Genomic DNA, 17178 nt, shown 5'->3' with positions numbered 1-17178 from the left:
GCGGGTCTGTTCTGTTGGGCATCAGGGTTTGGACCAAACTGTTGACTGTATTCTGTTTGTTCGCTCATATGCCTGTTTAGGGAGGAGAGATAAAGTGACTGGAAAAAATTTTTATTATTTTGATCCTAAAAGTAGTTGTCTGAGTGAGGAGGGCAACCCAGAGAGGAGCCTAGAGCTAACAAGTAACCCAAGAGGCAGGATTGGTGTGGAAGATCTGAGCTGCTGGAATCCAGGGTACAAGGAGATGAGATAAGAGAGCCGTTTGTTGACTTTTAGCCAGCTACCTATTTGGTAGGGGAGGCCATTTGGAATCCACTCGCGGGGAATTGGAAGTCAGGCCTCTCGACCGTGTCCCAGCTCTACCCCAAGGACACTGCTCTCCCAGAGATCTCCTGGCTGCTACTGCACCATTCCAAACTTCACAATGCATTTTTTTTCTTTTTTGCAATCAGCAAGTTGCAGATTGTCCAACTGTTCTGTCATTTATTGTAAATGGCTGCAAAAAGAAAAAAAAAAAGGAAAAGGAAAAGAAAAAGAAAAAAAAAACTCACGACGCTATAACATAGTCCTGAGTGTAAATCAAACATTCCCTGTCATGTTGATAGCTTGTGTTAGTCTAATGTATTTTATATTACTCAAAAGCTTTGAAACCCTGCAGCTTTCTTCATATAGGCCATTATGCGGTTATCATTAAATTGTCTTGCAAAGAACATTATCGGTAATTATAGCAGACACTAAAATCAAATGATCAGAGTGGGACCTTTAACACCAAGAGGAACCATTAGAAGTTAATCAAATAAAAGGATGAGAATAATTATGTTAGGATTAAGCAGTAATATGCCAGAAGTTATATACTTTGCTGACTATATATCTTTACTCCCAGCTTCCTGAATTTCCTTTTCGTTGATGTGTTTTTATATAATACTTTGGCACAGAATGTAAACGACAATATTTTTGTCGTGGCACAATCGGGCTCGAAGGTTCATAGGCTGTTCATATCTAAACGCCATCAGAGGCACGGAGGTAACGATGAAGATAAAAATAATAGTAATAAAAAAAGTGCAAAGCTGGAAAAAAAATCCATTGGTCAATGAAGCACAGCAAAATGATAAAAATGGCTGCAACGGGCCCAGGTGCAAAGAAAGTGGTAATTGGCTGGTTGCTCCGTCTCGGCACCTAAGTGTTTCTTGTGCAGGCTTTGTGGCAAGCTGGTGGTCCCACAGACTCTCATGTGCCCCTGCCAGTGTTCACGGGAATAATTACAAAGTAGGGACGATCATGGTGGCAAGAAGAGGAGACCTCTATAGCCCGTGTCTTTCAAGTCCCCTAAAGCATCTACCTCTGCCACTTTGCAGATATTCAACTCTCCTTTGGAATGAGCTGGCAGGGACACATGTCTTCAATGAATGGGAATTGAGCTTCAGTGGGAGAAAAGTGTGTCCACCCCCCCCCCCCACCGCCACACACATGGTCCATCTTAACTTCCACATGAAACCTGAGCCACTGAGCCACACGGCAAACAGTACCACTGTAAGCAACAAGGAAGACAGAGCTAGTTGATAAGATAGCCATTAAGAAATAAAAAAAATAGCCCCTCCACTTCTGCACTCTTCTCTTACACATAAAAACCAGTTTGTATTAACAGTTTGACTGTTTCCCAGGCTACTGATGCAAACTGGAATAACACATATTGATGAGACAATCACAAAATATTCTCTTTAAACAGCCACAAAATATTCTCCTTAAAATGTTGCCTTTTCAACACAAAGATACAAACAGCACAGTCATTTAAATGTCAGTGCTTGGCCTAACATTTGTACAGTTCTTATGGTTTGACAATTTTTGAGGCTTCGTAAGGTTTAAAAATGAAGGTCCGGCTCCAGGTCATCCAGACATGGTTATAGAGTTGGGAGCAGAGATCAGAATGACTCACTTTGAAAGGAAGGTGGGGTTCTCTGCTGTTCTCATAGTGGGGAGTGGGCATCAGTTCCCATTGACCCTTCCCTGAACTAATACTGCGTAGCACCCACAAGTGGGAAGTCAAGGGTATGGAGAGATCGCCAGGTTGAAAGTAGGCTTGTCAAGTACATGCAGATGCTCCTCTTCTGGTGAAAATGGTCTTTTGTTGCTTTGGATGTACCTAGATTGCAAAAGTCTATCTCAGTGTCAGACTCAGGGACAGGTGCCCTGGGAAAAGAAGGCAGGGGCTCACTTAAGCTCACAGCAGTGAGCGAGCTTGGAGGATGAGTGGATGGCAAGCACTAAGTTCTGCTTGAGGGACTGCCTTCTTTTTGGAGATGGCCTGGGAGGTAAAGGCACTTACTGCCGAGCTTGATGACCTGAGTTCAATCCCCAGGACCACATGGTAGAAGGAGAGAACCAACCAACTGCCACATGTGCATTGTAGCGCCAGCGCACCACCGTCCCGTTACACGGTGAATACATGTCAGGGAAATCAAGTATTTTGAAACATAGCTTGCTGGGCATGTTTGCCACTTTGTTACTGGTTCTTACAACAGTAGCCACAGGAAGGAGAACGAGGTCACCTGGGGCATCTTACAATGTCCGGCGATCAGTTGATCAGTCTTGACATGTCCATCAGACATGGGAAAGAAAGCTCCAACTCCCAAAGACCCCTGCGGAAGTTTTCTGCCTCCCTGAGAGATGGGATGAGGTCAGTTGATGGTCTCCTTAGGCCTCAACTTTTGCACAGACACAATGTTTTGCAAAACAAACAAAACAAAACAAAAAGCTGTTGCCCCATTATTTTATCAGTAATTCACAGTAACCACAGTGGATGGAAACAGTGATATTTTTAATCTCATTTTATAGGTGAAGGAGGCAGGGCTCTTTCTCAGGGTGACAGCTCATTTGCCATATAGCAGTGAGTGGATTCGGCCCATCTGACCTGCCTCTGACCACCATCTGTCTGTTTTAGTGTGAGAGCTCCTTGTGGCAGGGCCATCCCCTCCAAGGGTAATCCAGATGGGCACTGGTGTCGGGGATGTGAGTTTGGGGAATCTTATTAAATTCAAGCCAACTTCAAGCCTCCACCTGCCAATGAGTTCTTACATTTAGAACCTTGAACCCTGGGTCATTCACAATTCCTTACTCCTCTGGCTGTTTCCCATAGCTTATGGGAAGGTAGTATGTAAGTCCAGTTAAGTCCCAGACATGTCACCTGTCCTTGTGCTGTTTTCAAGGGCATGGTCCTGAATGAGGCTTCCAGATAACTGCCCAGCTATTCAGGTTGATTAGAGGCAGGCACGATCTCTAGAAAATATGACCAATCAGTGTCATTCACAAGGTTGGGGCAAAAGTCAAAAGGTATCCTATGTTGCTCCCTTTCCCCCACTCCTGCTGAGCTCTTAAATTGGCTGTGAAAACCCAGGTGTCAGCTGTCCCCCTGGTACAAGTCAGATGAGCCATTAAAAATGCCAGGAAGAAATGAGTACCTAAATCACTCCGTCTCTCCAAAGGCAGAGTCCCTGTAATCACATAGCCTATCCTATTTTTTGTCTTCTCCAGATGGTCAAAGTCTGATGGTCACAGCCAAAGGTATGACTTCAGCCTTAAATAAACTTTGACATTCTACCCCAATAGATTATTCTCTAGAATAACTAACATTAGGAGAAGAAGGAGAAGAAGAAGAAGAAGAAGAAGAAGAAGAAGAAGAAGAAGAAGAAGAAGAAGAAGAAGAAGAAGAAGAAGCAGCTCTGCCAACTAACAGCTTACTTTCTCTCACTTTTTAAAGGGTAACATTTGGTTTCATCTTGCAACTAGTTGGGGAAATTTAGCACTGAGTCAGAAAGGCTGGCCAACAAGTAGCACTTCATAAATTGCTGGAGCCCTAATCAATACATATTGTCATCCACTCTAGTCCTTCAGGCGGATTTCTCTCTGGCCCGAGTCGTTGGTGTATTTTATGAGGTTGTTACAGTCTGGGCTTGCATGGCCTGGGCCTAATGAACCTGTCACTGCTGCTATTGACTGACATGCCAGTGTAAGTGAGACAGGCGATTCCGATTGACTTCCTAATTACTGCTGCTGGGCTGCCTCGCCAACTGCTAAGGCCAGAGGTTAATAGTTTTGATGTTCAGCTGCTCCTAGCAATGGAGGCAGGCTCCTCAGCAGTCAATACCCGAATCAGATCTCAAGGCTACTGCCGGGCCTGATCAATTAAGGCCTTTGCCTTCCTCCTGGTGGTGGTTGACAAGAGGCTGATGGGTGGAGGTCAGAAGCAAATGGTTTAAAGGAGTTTATCCCGCTCTGGAAGCACCTCCCACAGTCGGTCAAGGATTGGGAGCTAAGAAGGCTGCTGGCAGGTGAGAAGCACATGGGCGGCAGCACCTGAAAGCTCTGTGCCAGATGTTGTTGAGCTGCTTTCCTGTGTCCTCATCTTTCTGCACTCAAGACTGATGGCTGAGTGATCATTTTTCCCTCCCACATCCAGATTCGCCAGGTGCCACAGACTCTGATACTGTCTGAGTTCATCCAGGCTGTTCTAACCCCAAGCCACAAACAGTGTGGCAAATGTACAGACACTTATTTCCCAGCTCTGGGGGCTGAGGATCAAGGTAGATTCCATGACAAAAGGCTTTTTGATGATTTCACATGGCAGAAGAAAGAGGAGAAAACAGCTGTCTGGGGCCTCTCTTACAAGCCATTACTCCCTTGTGACCTTATGACCCCCCAGGCCCTGCCCCTGACACTATCACAATCTTGACTAGGTTTCAACATATAGGTTTGGAATGGTACACAAACATTATGTCCACAGTAAAGAAGGGAGAATGAAATGACTCAGACAGTTTGCATCCATCCAGCAGGAACAGACCAGATATTTACTCTATCCAACCCAGAATGGGGGTGTGCAGACTTGTGATAGCCTTCATTGATAGCTTGCTTTTAGAGTCAGTGATGTTTGTTTGTCCATCTCTAATTTGAACTTCCCAACATGCTACAAAGTAGGTGTGCATATGAGAAGACTAAGGCTCAGCAAAAGGTAAGTGGCTCTCTTGAAGTCATTCACAACCAAGACGTAGAGAAGTGAAGGTGCCCAATGCCTACACCTAGCAACTTGCAGACCCATCGAGATAAGTCAGAGTGATGGACCAGTCTGCCAAGCATCTCTCCAACCACCAGGATCACTGCCTGACAAGGAGGACTCCAAAAGCTAAGTCTGAGGAAAGGCGGGACGCAACATCAGGGGCATCAATGACTGTAGACTCATAATTGGTTGAGAATGAAAGACACTGTAGGATTCTGTGACAACCACACCCTTCAAAAAAAGGGGGGTGGGGAGAAAAGAAAGAAGATAAAGAAATAGTTTAAATAGTGAGCCATTGAAGAGGGAGGGTCCTTTAAAGTTGTGAGAGGGAATGTGTGACGCTGAAGTGTAGCTCTTCACAATTGATGGCTTCAGATGGGGGTGGGGGTGGGGCAGGGAAGAACTCAGTTATCCCAGGGGCTGGCCACTGGAAGTTTGACCACACTCCAATGAGTATTCAGGAAACACAAATTAGACTTGGTATATATTATTTTCTTTTAGGGGAACGCACAAGGGTGGGAAGGTAGACTTGGGTAGTGAGTGTGATTGGGGTGCATTGTGGGAAATTTCCAAATAATCAATAAAAATATTATGCACCTGCTTATGTCGTCTTGTCCGCATAAATCACAAGCATGTGCCTTATGTCTTCTCTGGTCCAATAGAATGGATATGTACTTCCTGTTCTATTCATACAATAGACTATCACACAACAATAGAAAGGAACAAACTCCCAGTTAAATAAATCAGATTTCTTGTTTTGCCATGACTTGTTTTGGCATAACATCTCTGCTTCTGTTTCCTCCCATCCTAGGCTGGTACACAATACATGTTTTTACTGAGGTAGGACATAGGGTTCCAGCATTTTCAGCTGCCGAAAATGCAATGCTCAGAAAGTATAGCAGTCATAGATTGGTGACTTGTATACTCAGCCACACAGCCAACTAACACTTCCATCAGAAGCAACCCAAATTCCCCATGTGGGTTCATTTCCCATGTAGAACATGGGGGGCCGATCCCAAATCTGAGGACAGCAGTGGAGCCAGATCATCATTGACGACTGGGTGAGAAGCTGGGGTGTACACCTTTTTCAGGGCCCTCTTAGTCTGCCTTCTGATGGCTCCATCTCTCACTGTGACTCTGAGGATGCCGTAGGCTGCCTATCCACAGGTGCTTATGAAAATTTACTTATTATTAACTGTTTCTGAGTCCTAAAGATCATTTTGCAAGACTTCTCCAGAGTTGGTTCACTCAGTGGCTCAGTGAAGTCAGATTTTTGAAATGTCCCTGCTTTTTCTGTTAGGTCGCACAGCTGCAACTGCTGTGGGTCTGACATCCCACATGCAGAATCTGGAAGGCAGGTCCTTCTCATTAGTTCTTCATGTGACAGATGTGATCTTCCTATGAAGCTTAGAAGCAGCCTCACAGGGCATGCTAGACACACAAGCCAAAGAGTGAATTCACCTGGTATGCTTATGTGCCTTTTTGTTTCTGTGATCAGAGACCATAAACCACTTGGGGCAGAATGGGTTGATTTCATCTTACATGTTACACTTACAGTCCTGGAACTCAAGGCAGGCACCGGAAGACAAGAGCTGAAGAAGAGACCCTGGACAAATGCTCTGACTTTCTTAGCTACCTTTCTTATACAGCAAGGGGTAGGGATTAGCATCACCTACAGTGGGCTGGGTCCTCCTACACAGTTAGAGGTCAAGGAAATGATCCACAGATATGTCCACAGGTCAATCTGATGGAGGCAATACCTCAAGCAAGGGTCCTTCTTCCCAGGTGTTTCAAGTGGACAACCAAAATTAGCCATCACACCTGGAGAGCCTCTAAGGCGCTCACATCTACCCATTGGTGTCGGAGAGAAGTTTCCTCACAGGCACTTGGGTAGAGTAATTCTCTATCACTCTGGAACTTATGCACTCAAGGAAGGAGGAAGAGTCAAGTTAGTGATTTGTTCCAGAGACTGACATGAGCAGGGCCAGCTCGAAAAGGGAGAAACTCAATTTCTTGAGTTTCTGACTTCTGCTTGACTTCATGAGCCACCACTTTTGAATAAGTATCCCTGTACTTTGGGTTTGTATTTTGACTAGCAACTTATTCAGACAATCCAGGCCACATGCACCTGCCCCCTCACTCTTTGCTTGGCCATGGTTGGCCTCTTATCTTCCTCAGTTCATCTCAGCAGACATAGTTTACTCTATCTGTGTCAGATCCCTCTGACCAAGAATGCGTGACCCACCAGCAATGGCACACCTGAAGTCTGGCTCATCCAAACTGAGATGCATGTATGAAATCCTCATTTTGAAAAGTTGGCACAAAGAATGTAAACCAGCCTGCAAATTTCTCATAATGATCACCTGTTGGCATTGGATCTCAGCGCTAACTAGCTGAACCAAATGCCATTAAACTTTACTGCTTCCTTTTACTGTTTTGATGGAGTTACTAGAAAACTTTAAAATAACATATGCTCTTCTGTTAAAAGTTGTATTGGACAGCACTGGCCTAGAACCATTTCCTTTTCACCTGACTGCTGCGACTTGAATCTGAAATGCCTGAAATGTCTCATGATTTGAACTCGGTCCACCTTTTGTGCGCTATTTTGAAAGCTTTGGAGCCCTTCAGAGGTCTGACTGTTAGCAATAGATGAGTAGTCATTTGAGGTCTACCCCTACACCTGGTCCTAGCCAGCTTCCCAGTCTACTACCATATGAGGAATCTTTGCCACGTTCTCCTGCCCCCGTCAGCTCTACCGGGACAGCCAGAAACCACAAGCCGAAGGAAATGCCTTCTTTCTTGTTTCTGTCAGGTATTTAGTCATAGTGACACAGAAGGAAAATACTTCCCACTCTTTAGATTTGGTTTCCTTTCTTGAACAGCCAGGACTTTTTCTGTCATCTCTTTCAGGCCTACTCAATGCTGGTGAGACCAGTTGCTCACATCTGCGGGACAGATCGAACCACTGCCTGCCTCCTCCCAGCCGCAGCAGCCAGAGCAGCACCTAGGTCTTTGTCCTGCACTAGTGGGTCTCAATAAATGACTGCTGAGAAAATTGCTTGTGGGAGCCAGGATTCTCATGATTTCTCTTCCTAGTCACTTCTCCTGCCCCTGCTCATGGAGAAATTTAGGATAATTATTTCCAGGAATCCAAGGCTGAGACTCTTTCCTATGGTCCTGACTCTCGACCTCAGGTGCACTTTGGAAGCATTTGGAAAGCTTTAATATGACGGGCACTCGGGTCCCACCCCAAGATGTTTGGTTTAATTGGCCTTGGGTGGAACCCTGACCAAAGGGAGGTTGGTAAGGTCCCCAGCTGAGCCTGATTTGCCTTAGGGACCAGAAGGCACTGCCAAGCTTTCCAGCCACTGCTGTTGGCCCTCACTTCACAGAAAATGGAAGGGAGGTGGAAGAGTAGACAAATATTCTCTCTGAGGTCGCATAAGCACCCCTGCCATCAAAAGAGACGAGGGCCCCTTCTCTCTAACGGGTCTATCTCAAGAACCCCCTCCCGTCACATCTTAGGAACTCCACTGGGCCACTGCTGTGTTTTGCAGATGCCACCGAGCAGCCATAACTGGTAATGATTTCTGGTCAGATGCAAACAATTAAGCTAGGGGAAAAAAAAAGTATCCACATTCCATTATAACCCACCCCCCAAACGACTCGCTCCCTGGCCTAATTGCCTTCTGAGTTCCCCAGACAGCAATGGCTAATAAGGCGAGTGCCCCAAAGAGCCAAAACTTCAACTTAGAAGGAAAAGAGTCTGGAGGAGATCTGACTGCTCAGCCAGTCACAGGGGTGAGAGCCAGGTGCTCTGCTGGCCCAACAGGATGTGCTAAGCCACTGAGCTCCTTTACTCTGCACCTCCCAACTCTCCACATCCCCCACTCTCCTCCTCCCCCTTCGACACTTTCCAAAAAAAAAAAAAAAAAAAAACTCAGGACAACGGCAGCCTGATTTTTGATGGATTGGCCACTGTGTTTTATTCGACAATGTATATCACTCTGCCAATATGAATTTGCAAGATGGTAAAAATACAAACCCTCCCCCTGAAAAGATTACGTGAAAGGGGGAAATCATTAGGCAATTAAGAATGGCAATAATTCACTCATATCTATGCTTTGGGAAGAAATATTGCCCCTGGGGATTAGCTTTGCTTATCACTTTGTCATCTGTCTGGGGTACGAGTGAGCAGAGGTTCCGTGAGCTGCACTCACGGTTTCCCGCAGTATTTCTAAGCGTGATCAAAATAAATGCCAGGCTTTTAATAGAACTCTGTCTCTCTTGGGGTAGACATAATTTGTGCATATGAAGCCACGTTACTAAATTAACTAAACATATGCATTCTTTAAACCCCGCTACATAAATCCCTTTCATAAATCCTAAATAAGGAATTTGGAGCCTGGATAAGACCTTTTGGGCCATTTGGCTACTCTTGTCATTCTATCGATGAGGTCATTTGAGGCTCAGAGAAGAAAGGTAATTCTTTAAAGGTCACACAGCTCACAGACACAAAGATGTAGTTAGTCCTCGGGTATCTTAGCTCATAGGCCAGCAAGCCTACCCACCACCCTCCCTGCTCCTTGGATAGGCTGCTGTTTATCAGTTGCTAAATGCTGTGATGGAGTTCCTTAAAGCACTAACTTCTGCCCTCTTATCTGGGACCCTTACCCCCACTCCCACCCCAAACAACTTCCCCTCCTTCCAATATACTCTGTGGATGTATTCCTGAGCAACCGGCAGCTACTCTGACTGCTCTGTTTGTCCATCCTCTGCAGCACTCGGCCTGTATCACCCTTTCTAGGATTCTATTGCTAAACACTGCATGTTGTTTGCAGTTGTCACATGTGTAGTATTAGCAGTGTTAGCAAGAGTATGAATGCCTCAATATGTGACAAATTACCTTATGTCTATCACAAAGCATCTCCTATATAAATAGATCAGCTAAAATAGGAGGGTGTTCATTGGATAGCTGGGACTTAGGAAGTATCTCACACCTCACGAGGTTCTCTCCAGTGCTCCACTGGTGGGGCTGTGCAAACTGTCAGCACTGCAGATCTTCTACAATGGCTCAGAGACAGGAGAGGGAAGTGATCGCTGCACAATCAATTAGGGCTGTCCCAGAAACCTGGTAAGAGCGCTACCTCGGACTGTACTCTCTAAAACTGGCTACAACCGTATTTCTGACCCCACACATTTGGAGTCCCTTTAGTATACTCCACCTTTGCAATTAAGATAACCTCTGTGGCTTGGATTTAGGGTAGGGGAACTTAGGGACTTTCCAGTGCCCTCTCTTGCGGGGAGGTGTTGGGGACTTTTCAGTTTTCCACCATTCCAGGAGAAAGAAACATAGTAGAGTATTGCATTTTTATTTATATATAACATACACTTATTAATTCAAGCAGAACATATATTCATCACTTCTGTTATTATCCTATTCAGTAAGTAATGAATTGTAAGCTAAAGGCTATTCTTATGTCAGGCAAGCAGAGCCTGAGAATTTGAACTTAATTTCACCTTATGATCAAAATGGAGACTAAAGACAAAATGGCTGAAGTTATGCTACAGGCTGAAGCAGGCCTCAACATGTTAAAGGTTCTGAGTCATCTTGTCTCAAGGAAACCTATTTAACCTTGTTAAGCCTGGCGCTTCCTGAATACTATGTGACAAAGGGGATGGCTCTTTTCATTGGCATCTATTAACTCTCTTTAAAGAACACCAACTTTTATGAAAGCAACAATGTACACTCACGCACCCAGCAAGTTAAAAGAGCCAGACGGCAAAAGAAGCAGGCCTCCTACAGAAAGGACTTGCTTTGGGCCTTGAAGAATAAGCATAGAGAGCCGGGCGTGGTGGAGCACGCCTTTAATCCCAGCACTCGGGAGGCAGAGGCAGGCGGATCACTGAGTTCAAGGCCAGCCTGGTCTACAAAGTGAGTCCAGGACAGTCAAGGCTACACAGAGAAACCCTGTCTCAAAAAACCAAAAAAAAAAAAAAAAAAAAAAAAAAAAAAGAGTAAGCATAGATTTGACAGAAAGAGAGGAAAATGGATCCTCTATGTGAAGAAGTAGCAGTGACCAAAATCTGTGGAACGTGAGAGAGAGACTTGATATGGCCACTCAGCTGGAAGTCTCTCCTCCCCATTGAAATGCCTTTCTGGAATCACAGCTGTTACCCCAGCCTTTTACTCTCTTCCAGTGACCAACAGGCAGACATGAGACAGAACCCAGTTAACAGTTACTGACAGACCAGAAAGAAGTTGTTGTCGAAATGGTTAACACAGCTGTTCCGGATTCCCAGAATCTCAAAGTTAGCTCCCATCACCACCAGCTTCTGGAATATCTGTAACTGTAGGCTGCTGGGCTGCATGAAGCCAGGAATGGCCACATCAGCAAGTAGTTGAATCTGCGCTCCAGGGATTAAAAACTGCCAACTTCTTCACTCATGTGGGCATTGCAAGCACCCAGACTGGGTTTTGAACTAAGCTATGCCTTGGCATGCGTTTCTCACACTCAGGGAAAGCTAGAGAGGGCAGCTGTAAGGTCACCACCTCCCTGAATGATGTCAGCAAACTGGAGTGGACCTTTGGCTTTGCTCTGGCCCATTGGATTTTCTTTGAGGACAGAGTCAGGGAGCAAACGTTTTTTATAGCCTTAACCTAGTACTCAGCTAATTAATTAATTAATAAGTTAGTGATGCTGAGGATTGAACCCAGGGCTTTGCACATATTAGACAAATGCTCTATTACTGAGCTACAGATCCAACCCCCTTGGCTAAACATGGCAAAACAGAGAAGCACTAAAGTTCATGCAACAGCTCTAAGCTTCATCTATTTAGCCACTAAAACAGGTTAACAATTCTTTGGGGCATATGTTTGGTGACTGAGATTTCAGTTGGGGGTTCTTCCTTCCCTTACCATATGGGTTAGTTTGACTAGAGCTATTATTATTATTATTATTATTAGTAGTAGTAGTAGTAGTAGTAGTATTTTAGATTTGGGGAAGGCTTGATAGTCCTAAGATTCTTGCCACTTCCTGAGCCCCATCCTCTGAAGTCATTGTGTTTGGGGATCCTGCACAGTCCCACACCACCATCTCCACAGCAGTTTACTGGCCTTAAGACTCGGCTGAGGTTCATAGTAATTTCAGGCCTAGCATGCACACAAGGAATTTAGCTGTGGAGAGGCCTTTCCTGGTGTACAGAGGGGAGGTAGAGAGAGATTCCAACGATAATGAGCAACTCAGATCAACATCAGGCTTAATTAAATGCAGAAGGTCACAAAAAAGAGACAAGAAAGTAGGAGGTGGGCTTGTTGGAAAAGATGCTTGTAGGATGGAAAGAAGATAAAGAATAATAAAGTGTGAATATAACCAAAACACTTTATATGTATGAAATGATGAAAGAATGACGGAAGAAGAAGATCAAAGTTCCCAGCTTGTTTCCACAGCGCAGGCTCCAGGCTAGCCCTGAGCTTTCCCTCCATCGGTTATTACTCTTGGTTTGCTACCTTTAGAGCAAACATTCACTTCTTCCAGTTTCCTCCTCCAGAGCCATCCCGCTCTTTCCTTACCCAAATTCTAACCCTGGCTCCTTCTGCACAATCAAGACTTTGTTGTTGTTTTGTGATTTTTGTTTGTTTGTTTGTTTTGAGACAATGTCTGTATCTGTATTCTCAGTTGTCCTAGAGCTTGACGTGGAGATCAGGATGGTTTTAGACTTACAGAGGTCCTCCTGTTTCTGCCTTCAGTCTTCAGGAAGGGGTCTGTACAGTATCAGAGAACATAAATGGTCCTAGAGTAGCCCTGCTGTCTTGTCTTTTTTTTCTTTTCTTTTCCTTCTTCTTTTTCTTCAATGCTTCTTCAATTGGTGATTGAATCCAGGGCCTTACACATTCCAGGCAAACACTCTGCCCCCAAGGGACCCCGCATGCCTGTTTCCTGTATTTTTGAGCAGATGTCTGCAATCCCTCTTCTCCAAACGCTACAGATTCTCCCAGATGCAGAGCATGAAAAAAAAAAACCCGGAAGCAGGTCATTTATTTGTGAAACGATCTCAGAGAACATACAGGGTCGCAAGGAAGAGGTGAGGCAGGAGAAATGGCCAGCGGAAGGGCTCGCAGTCAAGATGGAGGCTACAGGAGGAGGTGCTGGTCTGCTGTGCCTCTGGGAATTTGGTGAGCCTCCTGCAGAGTGAAAGGTGGGGCGGTCTGCTGGCTCCTCGCCTGTTGGATGAGTGCCAAGCCAGGGACAGTGAAGCCTTGTGCTTCTGGACTGCACTTGGCCAATTGGTGAACAAATTCCTGGGCTGGATTTCGATGTGCATTTGAGATGTCGTGAGGACGACGCGTGCCTCAGCTCGGCTGGAGCTGCAGTTGGATTAGAGGCGAGTCGGCAGGATCTGATGTGGGGCGCTAGGCTCTTTTGCTGCACTTGCCAGACAATCAGGTGGCTTAGTCATGGGTCAACGTCTTCAGACTCTGGCCATGTCAGGACAGCTACAAGGATGAAGTCATGCTTTCAAGGGTAACTATGGCGCAGCCTGTGTTCCTGTGGTTACCATTCAGCTTTTGCTCCACTGCGTGGGCCTCCTGTCTTGGTCACAAGGTAGAAAGCACAAGGTCTTAGGACTTGATGCAGGAGCTAGGAGCACTTCTAGACAATCACTGTACAATCCAGTGTGTGACTCACTGCCTCTGCTTCCTGCTTCTGCAGTCATGGAAACACAAAGTGAGACAGAGGTTTCACAGACCTAGGTCCCTGTATAATTCAAAGCACAGAGACCCTTGCTGACTCCCGACAGGCATTTAGATGAGAGTTTGTAGAAAATACAGTAAGACTAGGTGACATAATATACTTTCAGACACAACGTGTATGGAATTTACCTCATATATTTTAAGGATATAAAATGCTTAGAGTCAGTAGAGTTGATTCTAAGGAAACTAAGCACCTTTAGAAAAGTATACCTGTCTCAGTAAAACCAAAAGCACACGGCACTGCTGGAAGTTGGCTAATTCATTTTCCTTGCTGCTTTGGACCATTTGAAGCACGGAGTTTTATTTCATTGTCTTCTTCATACCCACGCGTAGAAAAGTAGCACCAAAAAGAAATTCATGTCACATGTAAAAGAACCTTAGAACCTGTGGCTCCATAGGTGGTGGATGCTAAGGGAGAACCTACCGCTATTACTCTGTTAAATACAATTAGTGTTAAACTGACTCCTAATGACTTATGCCCACAGACTAGTGCATCGTTCAGCCTTATCAGGGGGGGCTCCTTTTGGCAGAAACCCATAACTGGTCAATATGTAGAGAATAAGGCTTGGGGTGACCAGCCCTAAATGAGCTGTCTCTATCACAGCCATTCTTTTCCAAGCTTGGGGATCATCACTGAAGCAGGGATGGAGACTGTAAGAGTCAAAGGTTACTGCAATGAGTCCATGTTTTCTGGATACAACATGGCAGTTGTAACCATGAACTTGGTAGGGGTTGTGACAACATGCACAAAACTTGTGCAAGATCAAGGCAGACAAAAACCGCAGTATGGAGGCAGAATGGGGTGGGGTGGGGGAGGGGGAGGGGGAGGGGGAATGGTCACAAAGTCCCACCCTAGCTGCCAAGCTATTGGCATCTGATGACTGCTGAGAGAAGGCCAGTCAGTAATCTTCAGGGATGGAGGACATGCGCAGCGGTCCAGGCTCCAGGAGATGATCTTAAGCCCGTGTGCATCTTGTCTGCCCTAAGTGGACTCAGTGGGTTTGGAAAAACAGAGCACATCTTATTTGGGGGAAAAAAACAAGGTGGGAGAGAACAGTAGTTGGGGGTACTGCACTTTTCTGGCTGTCAATCCTAACTCAAAGGGAGATGTTGATATCTTTGCAGATGCTCTGCTAACAAAGCAGGAAGATGCCCTCAAATTCCTGGCTGCAGCAGCCATCACAGGTGGCACCAACCTTGGCTTCCAGGTGAAAAGTCCATTTTAAGAAGGAAAGTGATGGCATTTCCATCACACATCTGGGGAGGACTCAAGAAAAGCCTCTGTTGCCATCCCAATATGTTGTATTTAAGAACCCTGCTGGGGTCAACATCACATCTTCCAGGAATTCTGACAGTGGACTGTGCTGAACCCATTCTAACTGATGACTGATTTCACTCCTGGAAGCTCTGCAATGAAGCAGGCAGTCTTGTGGGAGCTATATCTTCTGGGAGCAACCAACACCAGGACTGACACTTGCTTTCTCACAGAAGCAGCTATATCAGCCTGCTTGTCACTGCTCTGGGTAACACAGATGTTCCTCATCTTCTTGTCATCACACCATGCAACAAGGAGTTCACTGTATGAGTCTGATGTGGTGGATGCTGACATGGGAAGTTCTGTATATGTGTGTTACTATTGTCTCATTTGATGTCATGAGATAGATAGATAGATAGATACAGATATAGATATGAAGACACAACACACACACACACACACACACACACACACACACACACACACACACACAGAGAGATAATGAAAAGATTAAAAAGTAGCCTGCTGCTGAGATGTTTGCCATTTCAGGGCAAGTGGACCTCACCAGCTCCTGAGTGACTCCACTTGGCACAGCCTAAGGTGGCAGACGAGCAAGTGCTCCGTGTACCTATCCAGTGGTTCCCAAGATCAGAAGACCCAGGTACCCACCAAAGCCTTGTCTGAAACTTCTCTGGCCCAGGCCATTGGATATACATAAACAACCACTGTGTGGGCTTAAGATGTTTTGTTTTTGTTTTTGTTTTACAGACACTTAATCAAAATGGAAAGAAATTGGCCAGAAAATAAGTAGCACATTAAAAAAAAAAAAAACAGAAAAGAAAGCACTTTCCTTGGAGGTCAACACTCTGTCCCTAGTTGAACATGATTGGAAATGCCTGCAGCCAATGAGATTTTGAACAGAGGTTAGAGAATCCCACCTTCAATCTTGAACTTAACACATAGCAAAGCTGGTCAACCGAGGGGGGAGCCAGCAGGAGGAAACAACGCCAGAAGGATGCAGAAATGGACCATGTGGTCAGCATCCCACATCCACGAAGGATCCAAGTCAAGCCAAAGTTGGAGCCTAATCTCAAAGGAAAATTGAGGAGGGAGGAGGTGGGCCTGGGAGGCTCCGGAGATGAGGGTTTGCCAGTAAGAAGACTTCAAGCTTGCAGGAAGACACTGGAATCACTCCTCTAACTGCAAGAGTGGATGATGGCAGCATGGAGAACCACCTCACCCACTTGTTACAGATGGTGAGGCCAATGCAAAGCTTGCATGAACAGAGAAGAGCCAGGGAGCACCGAGAAGATCCAGGGAGCACCTCCCTTTGCTTTCTCACTTGGTACTGCCATCTCCATCGAAATGCAGACTGCTGGATGCCATACATTTAACTGGGCACCACTCTCACTTCTCTTCTGTCTTTACACATCAGTTTCCTCTCCCCTTGAGGTGGCACCTCACACACAAATGACAGGTGATGTATACCTGGAAATGGCTACTTGGCCCTGGTCTCACCGAAGGCAGGGAGGCCTAGTAGCCTACTGTGGTGGCCCCTTAGGATGCTGACCTTAGCTGAGTACCACAGCCAAAGGGCTCCAGGTTTCCTTTCTTCTGAAACCTTACCCTCCCACCTTTGCTCCATCCCTCCAAAAAGAGGGGAAATCGATTTCAATCAGCGTGGAATGTAATATTATCAAATGTCAGCTGCTGAGGTCATGTGCTTTGAAAATTATCTTTGACAGCTTCTGGTCGACTTAATTAAGTGCTCCCCAAAAAGGGGGTGGGGGTGGGAGGCAAAAATACTCTGATTGCTGGCTGCTCTGCCTTTGTGCTTTAGAGCGTCTATTGACAACTCTGAGCAAGATTGCCTTAGGGGGTTTTATTGATAGATTCTTGCCTGATATTGGAATGATTCTTGCACAGATAAATCACATTTAGATTTGTTGGTAATTGAGGAGAATTGATTGGCAAAGGAGGGGAAGCCCCCAAGGGGTGGCCTCCTTGTCCTCATTGCAGGAAGCTCTGAGGAAGGTAGGGAGGGGTGTCGTTAAAGAGGCAAGAGCCTGCAAGGGACGCAGGCCTCCTTGTTTACTTGTCACTTGTACCTTCCTCTGAGCT

At 45.5% G+C, this 17178-nt stretch overlaps 1 long non-coding RNA gene across 2 annotated transcripts in view; it reads right to left on the bottom strand.

Moving 5' to 3' along the window:
* Positions 1-379: 379 nt before the first annotated feature.
* LOC311597001 overlaps positions 380-17178 on the bottom strand; it is a 48679-nt gene continuing 31880 nt past the window's right edge. For both annotated transcript variants that reach the window (XR_014779054.1, XR_014779055.1), the window contains one exon: positions 380-496. This is a non-coding gene — a long non-coding RNA (uncharacterized lncRNA). The remainder of the gene's footprint in view (positions 497-17178) is intronic.

Source organism: Acomys minous, assembly GCF_964271855.1.
Source record: "Acomys minous genome assembly, chromosome: 4".
In the NCBI taxonomy this organism is placed as follows: domain Eukaryota; kingdom Metazoa; phylum Chordata; class Mammalia; order Rodentia; family Muridae; genus Acomys; species Acomys minous.
The sequence above is the reverse complement of the archived record's forward strand: the minus strand, read 5'-3'. Positions and strand labels throughout refer to the sequence as shown.